General features: G+C 43.8%; 1 long non-coding RNA gene across 1 annotated transcript; it reads right to left on the reverse strand.

Moving 5' to 3' along the window:
• Window positions 1-10,037: 10,037 nt before the first annotated feature.
• LOC139302108 (uncharacterized) lies at window positions 10,038-10,630 on the reverse strand. The gene is made up of 2 exons (XR_011598901.1): window positions 10,467-10,630; window positions 10,038-10,352 (listed from the first exon to the last, which is right to left on the reverse strand). It is a non-coding gene; the product is annotated as an uncharacterized lncRNA (long non-coding RNA).
• Between the last annotated feature and the right edge of the window lie 1,130 nt (window positions 10,631-11,760).

Raw genomic sequence — 11,760 nt, forward strand, 5'->3', positions numbered from 1 at the left:
CAGGTCTAGACCGACTCTTTATAATGTTATTACAGAGACCCAACAGTTCCCACCATGAGCAAGCACTTTGGCGACAGTGGCAAGGAAAAACTTCCTTTTAAGAGGCAGAAACCTCGAGCAGAACCAGACTCTAGGTGGGCGGTCATCTGCTTTGACCGGTTGGGTTTGAGAAAGAGAGAGAGAGAGACATAGAGAGGGAGGGAGAAAGAGAGAGGGGGAGAGACAGACATACAGAAAGAAAGAGACAGAGAGAGAGATAGACATAGAGACACAGATAGACAGACCGACAGGCAGACAGACAGACAGGCAGAGATGTATGGCAGCACTAGCAGTAGAAATAGCAGCTATAATTATAATAATAATGGAAATATGACTGATAATAGTAGTTACAGCTGTAATAATAGCTGAGATTAATAATAGCGAGATAATAGTAAAAAAAAATGGCGCCGCGCTGGTGGCAGCCTGTTACAGCAGCTCCGTAACTTTCTATCTGTTTTTAGACTCTTAAGTGTGTTTTTTGTGTCCTTTTTAAATTGATTTTCATATACACGGACCCCTCAGCAAGTACGCAACTATGGATGTTCATCTGGTGACATTAGTAGTTTGCCTCTTGCTGTTTTTCAGACTTTTCAGGCAGGCCCATGGCAGCAGCACCTAGGCGTACCAGCACCACGATCCACAGGAACCTGCGAGACAACAAAGCACAAAGAAACTCCGGGGAAGATATAAAGTTAGTAACATGCATTGGACTGTGATGAATGTGTAAAGATGAAGAGGAAGAGGAGGAAAGCTCAGTGCATCATGGGAAGTCCCCCAGCCGTCTAGGCCTATAGCAGCATAACTAGGGGCTGGTCCAGGCAGGCCTGAGCCTGCCCTAACTATAAGCGTTATCAAAAAGCAAAGTTTTTAGCCGACTCTTAAAAGTAGAGAGTGTGTCTGCCTCCCGGACCCAAACTGGGAGCCGATTCCACAGGAGAGGAGCTTGATAGCTGAAGGCTCTGGCTCCTGTTCTGCTTTTGGAGACTCTAGGAACCACAAGCAACCCTGCATTCTGGGAGCGCAGTGCTCTAGTGGGGTAATGGGGTACTATGAGCTCTTTAAGATATGATGGTGCCTGACCAGTAAGAGCTTTGTAAGTCAGGAGAAGGATTTTAAACTCTATTCTAGATTTTACAGGGAGCCAGTGCAGCGAAGCTAACACAGGAGAAATATGATCTCTTTTCCTGGTTCCTGTCAGTACATGTGCCGCAGCATTCTGGATCAGCTGGAGAGTCCTCAGGGACTTAATGGGACAGCCTGATAATAAGGAATTGCAATAATCCAGCCTAGACGTGACAAATGCATGGACTAATTTTTCTGCATCTGTTTGAGACAGGATCTTCCTGATTTTTGCAATGTTACGGAGGTGAAAGAAGGCAGTCCTTGAAGTTTGTTTTACGTGGGAGTTAAAGGACATGTCCTGTTCAAAGACAACTCCGAGATTCCTCACGGTGGCGCTGGAGGCCAGGGCAATGCCATCTTGGGTAACAATATCCTTAGATACTGTGTTTCTGAGGTGTTCAGGGCCAAGAACAATAACTTCTGTCTTGTCTGAATTCAACATCAGATAATTACAGGTCATCCAGGTCTTTATGTCCTTAAGGCATGCTTGGAGCTTGGCTAACTGATGAGGTTCTTCTGGCTTGATCGATAGATATAGCTGGGTATCATCCGCATAGCAAATGTATGGAGTGTTTTCTAATTATATCCCCTAAAGGAAGCATATATAAGGTTATATAGTATATAACCAATAGTATTGGTCCAAGCACAGAACCTTGTGGAACTCCATGACTGACTTTGGCGTACATGGAGGATTCATCGTTAACATGTACATACTGAGATCGATCTGATAAATATGACTTAAACCAGCTTAGTGCAGTTCCTTTGATGCCAATTAAATGTTCCAGTCTCTGTAATAGGAATGATGGCCAATGGTGTCGAATGCAGCACTAAGGTCTAACAAAACAAGTATAGAGACAAGTCCCTTGTCTGATGCAGTTAGAAGGTAATTTGTAACTTTCACCAGTGTTGTCTCTGTGCTATGATGAGCTTTGAAACCTGACTGAAAGTCCTCAAGCAACTTATTGTCATGTAGAAAATCATACAGCTGGTTGGCGACTACTTTCTCAAGAATCTTGGAGAGAAAGGGAAGGTTAGATATAGGTCTATAGTTGGCTAAAACCTCTGGATCAAGAGTGGGCTTTTTAAGAACAGGTTTAATTACAATTCCTGTGTTTGAAGGTAAGATACCACCTGAAGACAGGAGGTGATCAATTCTGTCTCTAATAGTTTTATCATTAAAGAAGCTAATGAAATCATTACTGCTGAGGGTTATAGGAACACATGGCTCCATTGAGCTGTGACTCTCTGTCAGCCTGGCTACAGTGCTGAAGAGAAACCTGGGGTTGTTCTTGTTCTCTTCTATTGATGATGAGTAATAGGCTGCTCTGGCTTTACAGAGGGCCTTCCTATAAGTTCAAAGACTATCTTGCCAAATTAAACGTAATTCCTCCAGTTTGGTGGAGCATCATTTCCTTTCAAGTTTTTGCACTGATTGCTTTAATTTGCGGGTTTGGGTGTTATACCATGCAGCTGACTTTCTTTGTTTTATTATCTTCTTTTTTGCTAGTGACAGTTGGTTGCTATTGCAGGTACAATTACAAAACAACTTGATGTAATATGTGCAATGCATTACATAATGAGTGTGACTTCCTGAGGAAGTCACACTCATTATGTAATGCATAAGGTAAGGTTTTAGCCAACTATAGACCTATATCTAACCTTCCCTTTCTCTCCAAGATTCTTGAGAAAGTAGTCGCCAACCAGCTGTATGATTTTCTACATGACAATAAGTTGCTTGAGGACTTTCAGTCAGGTTTCAATTAGGTAATTCAGAGATGGTGTTAAAGCTACCTAATATTTGGTGTATGTGGTATTTATCTAATATTTTGTCCCTCTGTAATTACTGTAGATATACCTTCCAATAAAATGCACTGCAATCTATTAACACCACAAACTACAGACTCAAATGTCACCATGAAGTGAATTCAACAAAATTAAACATCACACAGAAATCTAATACTGTGAGCTAGAAAAAGTTCCAATGAAGGTACCAGTTACAGCAGGGATAAAGTGTTAAACTGAACAGATGTTACCTTTGTTGTGGCCTCGCACTTGACTTGTATTGTGTAATGTGAGGCCTTGTAGATGGTGACACTAAGTGTGGCTTTGATACAGCAACGTTAGGAAGTCTGATGATGAAACCTCGGAAACTGATTTAGTAAGATTTCATCATATACAAACAGTTATTACGAAAACTGAAACTGACCAATGGATGAACTTCAGTTGTGTCATGCAATGTATGACCAAGAGTGATTTAAACTGTTAGGGAAAGACATAAAACCTGTTTCAGTCCATTACGGATTTACTGAATGTCACATTTGTGCAAAACTGTAAATCTCTTAATGTTAAGACAAAACAACAAAATAACAAATAAAACATCTGCAATTAAAAATAGAAAGACTTTGCACAAAAGAATAAAATACCTGATCGGCATTTTGACACCAATTATATTTGCTTTTTAGTATTATTACAATAATTTGAGTTGGTTCTATGGTCACACTGAATTCTGGATAATTCAAAACAATCACTGCTTCAGAAACTCCGGGCAGAATAACAAATGATTTCAAACAACAGCAAACTCTCATTAGGCACCTGCTCTTGTGCAGTTCACCAAAGACGCCAGTGCGATCCAGCAGATCATCAGAGGGGCTTTAAATCAGACAATATGACCCTCTGGTCTGCTTTTATTACCCTGACATGACCCACACCCAGGATACTAAAGGGATGTCAAACTCCATGAAAAACCTCTAAACCTCAACCACCATGGTTCACTAGTAAATTGGGAGTACCACTTATCAATGGCAATAATATGTCTTTTCTTTCTTGTCTCTCTCACGCCCTCAAAGATGTTGCTGTTGGACAACTCTGCCTTCAGGAAGATGTGGCCCAAAACCTGCTACTCCTTCCCTGAACCCACCAAAAGGAGGGAACAAGTTGGAAGGCGGTGTTGTCATGGATGAACTGACGAACCCACCTCAGGCAATGTGCCTCCGGTCTGGCCCAATTCGTGAGCTGCACCTGGAGTACCCAAAGTGCATCAAAAACCTTTTAACTTGGACCGCCTTGGTAGCCAAGTGGTTACGATGAATGCCACATGTCTGCAAAGTCTCTGGTTCGATTGTGGCTGGTGGTAATACCTCCCTCTCTCTCCTCCCATTTTCTTTCTGTCTCTTTACTGTCAAACTGTATAATAAAGGCAAAAATGGCCAAAAAGACCTGAACTTAAAGGAAGATGATAAGTGATGAGAAAGCTGGAGAATAGAGGTTGTGGTGCAGCTGTTGACTGTTCGACAGATACAGAGCGTGGCACGCCCAGAGCACATCAAGGAGGGAGTATGTCTGTGTTTTCCTTTGAAGCAGAAGACAGAAGTAAATGTATCAAAAAGAATTCCAATTCCTCCTGACGAGACTGATCAATTTAAGGATTCATTTGGTTTGTTTATTTCCTTCAACATGAAGGTAGTGCCCCTTATTCAAATGAAAGAAAATCTTTAATTTTAAAGTAGTAATCATCTACATGGGTATACACCATTCTACCTAATGTCTGGTAGACATCCCCGTCTCCCAGTCGACGTGATCTTTGGGCTCCCCACCAACAACTAGCCATGTCGATACAGTGAGTATATCCAAACTCTGCATGACTGTCTGTCACAGGCCTATGCCCAGGCCAATCACGTGTCTCTGCAGGCTAAGCAGAAAAAGTACTATGACCAAAAAGCAAAGAGTCAAGTCTTCAGTCCAGGGGATAGAGTCAAGGTCAAAGTGTGTCACGTGGAGGGGCAGCAGAAACTGGGAGACAGATGGGAGCCTTGTCCATACATTGTGGTGAAAAAGCAGCCTAGCATCCATGTGTAAGTGGTGCGACCGGAGAATGGTGAAAGAAAAAGAGTGATCCACTGCAACCTCCTTACACAATGCAAGTTTCTTCCAGTGGAGCAGTTCGGTGAAGCAGTAAGAGACGAGGTTGAGCCGGATTTGGATGTAAGAGATGCTGGCACTGAGTCAGACACAGCACTCTGAGGACACAGAAGAAAGTGTGGAGAAAGCCCTACCCGAGACAACAAACAGACAGGATAGCCACACAAGTATAGAGGACGTGGACATGGAGGCAGGACAAATGATTGAAGGAGAGGAGGCAAATGGAACTGTCAGTGGTGAAAACTCACCTTGGGGTCCCAGTAACTCTAAGAGAAATCCACAAAGGAATCAACGTCCCCCAAAGAGACTATCCCATGAGTCACAGGTCATGAAGCCAGAAAGTGTCCAAAGGAAGATAGAGGGAGGATGGAAGTTGTTGCTCACAGTTGTTGGGTTACACTACTATGGACAGCAGTATGCTGTATGTACTGCAAACTGCACACTTCAGTTGTTGGTAGTATGCAGTTGGCAGTTTTGAATAAAGTCACTTTCTAAGAACATAACTACGTTCTTTGGTTCAGTGCTGAGTCGCGGCTCTCACTCGTTCTTTGAGTGGATTTTTGTTTCACTCACGCTTTCAACTTGAGTTTCCTCTTGAAGAATCGTTCAAAAAGGACGATTCGTTCATGAGTCTAACGTCACTAAGATCTAACGTTAGCCGCACTAGCAGCTGTCAAAGCCGGAGCCTTCTGAAACATTTGGGGTTGCTGCTCAAATTAGTCCAGAAGTTTCAAAAACCTCTGTGTTTTATTTTATTGCTTAAAACTAACAAACCGTAAGCCGTCAATAAGGTCCAACCAACCACCTAGCTAGTAGTTAGTCAAGTTGAATTTCCTTGTCCCAGTGTAGTTGAAGGTACCAGCTCGATATCAGCTCAGAATCAGAATCAGAATCAGAAACTGTTTATTGCCAAGTAACATACATTACAAGGAATTTGCTGTGGTCTGAAGGTGCTATTGTTTCGATAACAAATAAGTAGAATATAAAAGGTAAAATAAGAATAAAAATAAAAATAAGATAAATAACAAACAGTGCAGTGACCAGAATAAAGTAAAGTGTCCAGATAAAGTGTCCAGTAGGGGGTGGGTGCGTTAATGTAACGCAGTGGGGACAGGGGTGATGTACGTTAATATAACGTATAACTTGTGTTTGTGTTCTGGGGGGGGGGGGGGGGGGGTCAGTGTGAGTTTGTCAGGTTGACTGCAGAGGGGAAGAAACTGTTCTTGTGGCGGGAGGTTTTGGTCCTGATGGACCGCAGCCTCCTGCCAGAGGGGAGGGGGTCGAACAGATGGTGTCCGGGGTGGGAGGGGTCGGCAGGGATCTTCCCTGCTCTCCTCAGGGTCCTGGAGGAGTACAGGTCCTGAAGGGATGGAAGGTTGCAGCCGATCACCCTCTCTGCAGAGCGGATGATACGCTGCAGTCTGCGTCTGTCCTTGGTGGAGGCAGCAGCGTACCAGACGGTGATGGAGGAGGTGAGGATGGACTCGATGGCAGTGTAGAAGTGAACCAGCATTTTTTGTGGCAGGTTAAACTTCCTCAGCTGCCTCAGGAAGTACATCCTCTGTTGGGCTTTCTTGATGAGGGAGCTGATGTTCAGCTCCCACCGGAGGTCCTGGCTGATGATGGAGCCCAGGAAACGGAAGGACTCCACAGTGTCCACTGGAGAGTCACACAGGGTGATGGGCTGCGCTCTTCCTAAAGTCAACAACCATCTCCACTGTCTTTGAAGCGTTAAGCTCCAGGTTGTTGCTGTTGCACCAGGTCACCAGGTGGTCAATCTCCCACCTGTAGGCAGACTCATCCTCTCCAGAGATGAGTCCAATGAGGGTGGTGTCGTCCGCGAACTTCAGGAGCTTGACAGACTGGTGACTGGAGGTGCAGCTGTTGGTGTACAGGGAGAAGAGTAGAGGAGAAAGAACGCAGCCTTGAGGGGAGCCGGTGCTGATCGTCCGCGAGTCTGAGACGTGTTTCCCCAGCTTCACATGCTGCTTCCTGTCGGACAGGAAATCTGTGATCCACCTGCAGGTGGGGTCAGGCACGATCAGGACGAAGGCAGAGCTGAAGTCCACAAACAGGATCCTGGCATAGGATCCTGCGGAGTCCAGGTGCTGGAGGATAAAGTGTAGAGCCAAGTTGACGGCGTCGTCTACAGACCTGTTGGCTCTGTAGGCGAACTGCAGGGGGTCCAGCAGAGGGTCGGTGATGGATTTGAGGTGGGACAAAACCAGGTGTTCAAATGATTTCATGACCACAGAGGTCAGGGCGACGGGTCTGTAGTCATTTAATCCTGTGGGCCCTGTTTTTTTGGGGACGGGGATGATGGTGGAGGCCTTGAAGCAGGCTGGCACGTGGCATGTCTCCAGTGAGGTATTGAAGATGTCCGTGAACACCGGAGACAGCTGATCGGCGCAGCTCTTCAGGCAGGATGGGGAGATGGAGTCTGGTCCAGCAGCTTTCCGGGGGTTTTGTCTCTTGAAGAGCCTGTTCACATCTCTTTCAAGGACAGACAGAGGTGTCGATGCTGGAGGAGGGGGGGGCACTGTGGGGGGCAGCTGTGGTGGTAAGAGGTGTGAGAGTTCAGCCCCTGGTGTGATGAGGGGGTTGGCGCTGTTGGGTTGGAGCTGGTGGGTGATGGTGAGGGGGATGGTGCCAGGACTGTCCCATTGTCTTTCAAAGCGACAGTAGAAGTTGTTGAGGCTGCTGGCGAGGCTTCGGTCGTTAGCAGAGTTGGGGGCTCTTGGCTTGTAGTTGGTGATCTGCCTGAGCCCCCTCCACACAGAGGCAGAGTCGTTGGAGGAGAACTGATTTTGTAGTCTCTCTGAGTACAGTCGTTTAGCTTCCCTCACCGCCTTGCTAAACTTGTACTTGGCTTCCTTAAACTCTGCTCTGTTGCCACTCTTAAACGCCTCATCCTAAACTGTTTGTATTTGGGGAGTTCATGTCTGAGGTTACCTTTGTTAAAGTCACAGAGGACAATAACTAAGGAGTCCGGGTTGGTCTGCTCCGTTTCCAGTATCTGGTCGGCGAGTGCGCGCTGTGCGTCCTGCACGTTGGCCTCCGGTGGAATGTAAACACCGACCAGAATGAATGAAGCGAACTCACGGGGGGAGTAGTAAGGTTTACAGTTCATGAAAAAGGTTTCCAGGGAAGGAGAGCAATGCCGTCGGATCACTGTCACGTCGTTACACCAGCTGCTGTTGATGTAGAAACAAATACCTCCACCCTTTGTTTTGCCGGAGAGGTGCGTGTCGCGGTCCGCTCGGAGTAGCTGGAATCCGTCCAGCTGCAGCGCCGCGTCGGGAGTTCTTTCCCCCAGCCATGTCTCCGTGAAGCACAAAACAGCAGATAATTAAAAGTCCTTGTTTCTCCTCAGCAGCAGCTGGAGTTCGTCCATCTTATTCCCCAGTGAGCGCACGTTAGAGAGAAATATTCCGGGTAGCGCTGTGCGTTGTCCTCGCCGGCGAAGATGCACGAGCGCACCGGCACGTTTCCCTCTACGTCAACGTAGAGCTGAAAAGGTGAGAGCACCTTTGACCAGAATGTCCCATAAAACAGTTAAAGGTGTAAGAAATTCGGGAAACAAGTCCACTGGAGTTGTTCCCCTGATGTTCATGAGCTCTTCTCTGGTGAAAGAGCTCCGTGAATCAAAACAGAAAACGCTATTTACAAACAAAACAAGGCAAAACAGTGCGCTCCAACAGACCGAGGCAGCCATCCGCAGCGCCATCTTGGTTCCAACCCACTGAACCAGCTGAACCAGCCAATGGCTTACTGATTTAAGTGATTACGTTTACTAACCTACTATTTCCCTCAGAAAAGATGTGTGCAGTAGAGGACAAAGTTACTGTATCAGCACAGTCATGCTAATATCAATAATGAAGCAAGGTAATGTCGGTCTGTTATTACTTAATGACTCTCTCATCTTTCAACTTCAAATATTCCCATTCAAATTCCTTCTTTGTGGCTGTCTTACATCTGTCTTACCTCCGTTTGTGAGACTCAACTAACAATGAAAGATGATGTTGGGTAGGTAAAACGATGATAATAATGGTCACTTTGGTCAGGAATTTGGTCACAGTTTACAGTACATCTTCGAGACAGTAGTAGACAGTAGCGGTTGAAAATTAACTACCACACAGAAAAAGTATTAAATGCAGAAACACTACAACACAACAAGATAAGGCCGAATGTCTATAAATATGCTCAATCAAATGCGTTTGGCTCTGTGTCTAATGAAGGTTTTGCTGTGATTATTAAATCAAAAGCAAATCTGCCACATTCATTTTATATTCAAATGCGTGTTTGTTTTCATTTCTATAGTGCATGAAGTTCATGTGTACAAGAAACTTCCCAATGCAACAGCTTAACATTTTGCATTTTACATTTGTAATTGTGAGGGAAATTCTTTTTCTTTAGAGAGAAAAAACACCCAATATAGATGCTATGAAGCAGTTCTGTATTTCATGCGGCATGGGAGGAACACACCTCAGAGCTGAAAGTGCAGCTTCTCTCTGAGGCTAAGAAAATGCAGAGTTTTAATACAGAGAGAAAAACAAGGAAAGGTGTTTTACAGAAACAACTGGGAAGCAAGATCTCTTTCTCTGGTGACAGGAACCTCCTTTCTTTTTCAGAATTAAGAATATTATGTTCTTAATGATAAGTACTTGTTTTCATATGAGATGAAATGGACACACAGTTCACTCAGAGGTTTCGTCTTCCTTTCAGTTATTGCCTATTTTTCTAACATACAGATACATTACACAGCATATAGTAAATCTAACAAAACATAGGTCCCTAAACTTTTTTATAATTCATTACGACAATAATTCATAAGGCAGTTTACACTCAAAATGCAACACAGTAATTTGATTTGATTAGATGCTCTATGTATTCAATGAAGAACTAAGATGATGTGATGTGATGAGATTTAAGATGTGTTTTATGATTTAAAACAGTACATTTTCACCACAGTTTAATCAAGAAGACTGTATAAAAATCACAGATAAACATGTAATGATCATATGAAGTAGTTTCTTTCCGCAACAGTATCAGTTAAAAACAAAACATGCAGTTCCTCCCTTTCTCACTTTTGTTAATATGAAGCTGAATTTGGCCAACAACTAAGGAGGTCACACCCTCTGATATTCAAACTGCCACACTATTTTCTACTTCCATGGGATCCAGGTATGTGTATGGGACATCCAGACTCCTGTTTCTGACTTGCGGGGAATCTTCTTACTGAAATGGTCCTCTGGGTAGTTGCCAAGAGGGACCTGATGAGATCAATGATACATTTAAAAAAAAACAATTCCCACAAACATTTAAATGTTATTATAGGAATGCTATTTGTGTAATATTAATATTAATATTAAGTCTTGGGCACTTACGAAATCAGAGGACTGCCAGCTGAGTAGCCACAAGGTGGACATTCCATAAACCGTTGTGTTGACGTCAGGTAACGTCTGCAGCATCGTGTCCACTTGTTTTCCCCTTTGTGGTTGGTGGAGGAAGTTGCAAAGAGGAGGGAGCATTGGGCATCCAGCCACCATAGTCAAACTGCAATAAATGAATGACTGACAGATGAGTAATAAATACCTTTATCATGTCAATCTGTCGGTCCACTACTTTGGTGAAATATTTCTATTATTAACTATTGGATGTACTGCCATGAAATTTGGATTGGATTCAAAATTAGTACAGACATTCATGGTCCCCAGAGGATTTCATATTAAATGCTTGTTTACGATACACAAAGTCAGATGTCTTTTCTTTTTTTGCCAGAATTCATTCATCTCTCTCCAGTTCAGAGAAAACTGCAAAACCTCATCAACCCAGTCCACAAAAATAGCACTAAGAGCATTCACCTGTCCAGAGTTCACGGCTGCGTGCTGTGCTGAGCAAGTGAAGATCGCCATGGTGACAAACTATCAACTCAGCCACGGTGGTGAATTTTCCTACGAAAATATAAAGGCATTACTTAAAGACGTCAAGATGACTAAATTAAAGTTCAGGCATCAGTCAGTATCAGTCCTTCCTCCTGTCCTCTGGCCTCGTCCCTCTGTGTGTGTCTGTGTGTGTATGTGTGTGTGTGTCATTTGCCTAAGGCGCTGGAAAATCAATTGAGTTACTCAAATGAGTAAGTAGGTAAGTAAGTAAAGTTTATTTAAAGAGCACATTTAAACACAGCTTAAGCTGACCAAAGCGCCCTACAAAAGGACATTAAATAGACACAAAGAGAAACATACCAACGCCAACAATGAAGTGCTGTACAAAGTGTTGTACAAAAGGACATTGAAATATACACAAAGAGAAACATACCAAAGACAATGGGCAAGTACAGAACTGTAGACAAGACAACAGATTAGTGGGCCAGTGAATACAAATAGGTCTTTGGTTTAGATTTAAAAACAGAGATGGAAGTAATACTTCTAATATCCAGTGGCAACTGGTTCCACAATTGAGGAGCAGCGACTGCAAAGGCTCTGTGTATGTCTGTGTAGAGCTGCCTGCTTTGAGGATATCATTAACCCAGACACATCAGCACACATTAGAACTCTGAGGACTGAAAAACAACCTCCTGTAAATGCCAATTGCTGATACAGATGGACAGCCTTTGACTACTTTAACACTGGATGGCTGAAGTGGAAACAAATAATACATAAAAATGAAGCAGAGTGTGTA

This window comes from Enoplosus armatus, chromosome 2, assembly GCF_043641665.1.
Source record: "Enoplosus armatus isolate fEnoArm2 chromosome 2, fEnoArm2.hap1, whole genome shotgun sequence".
Classification (NCBI taxonomy): domain Eukaryota; kingdom Metazoa; phylum Chordata; class Actinopteri; order Centrarchiformes; family Enoplosidae; genus Enoplosus; species Enoplosus armatus.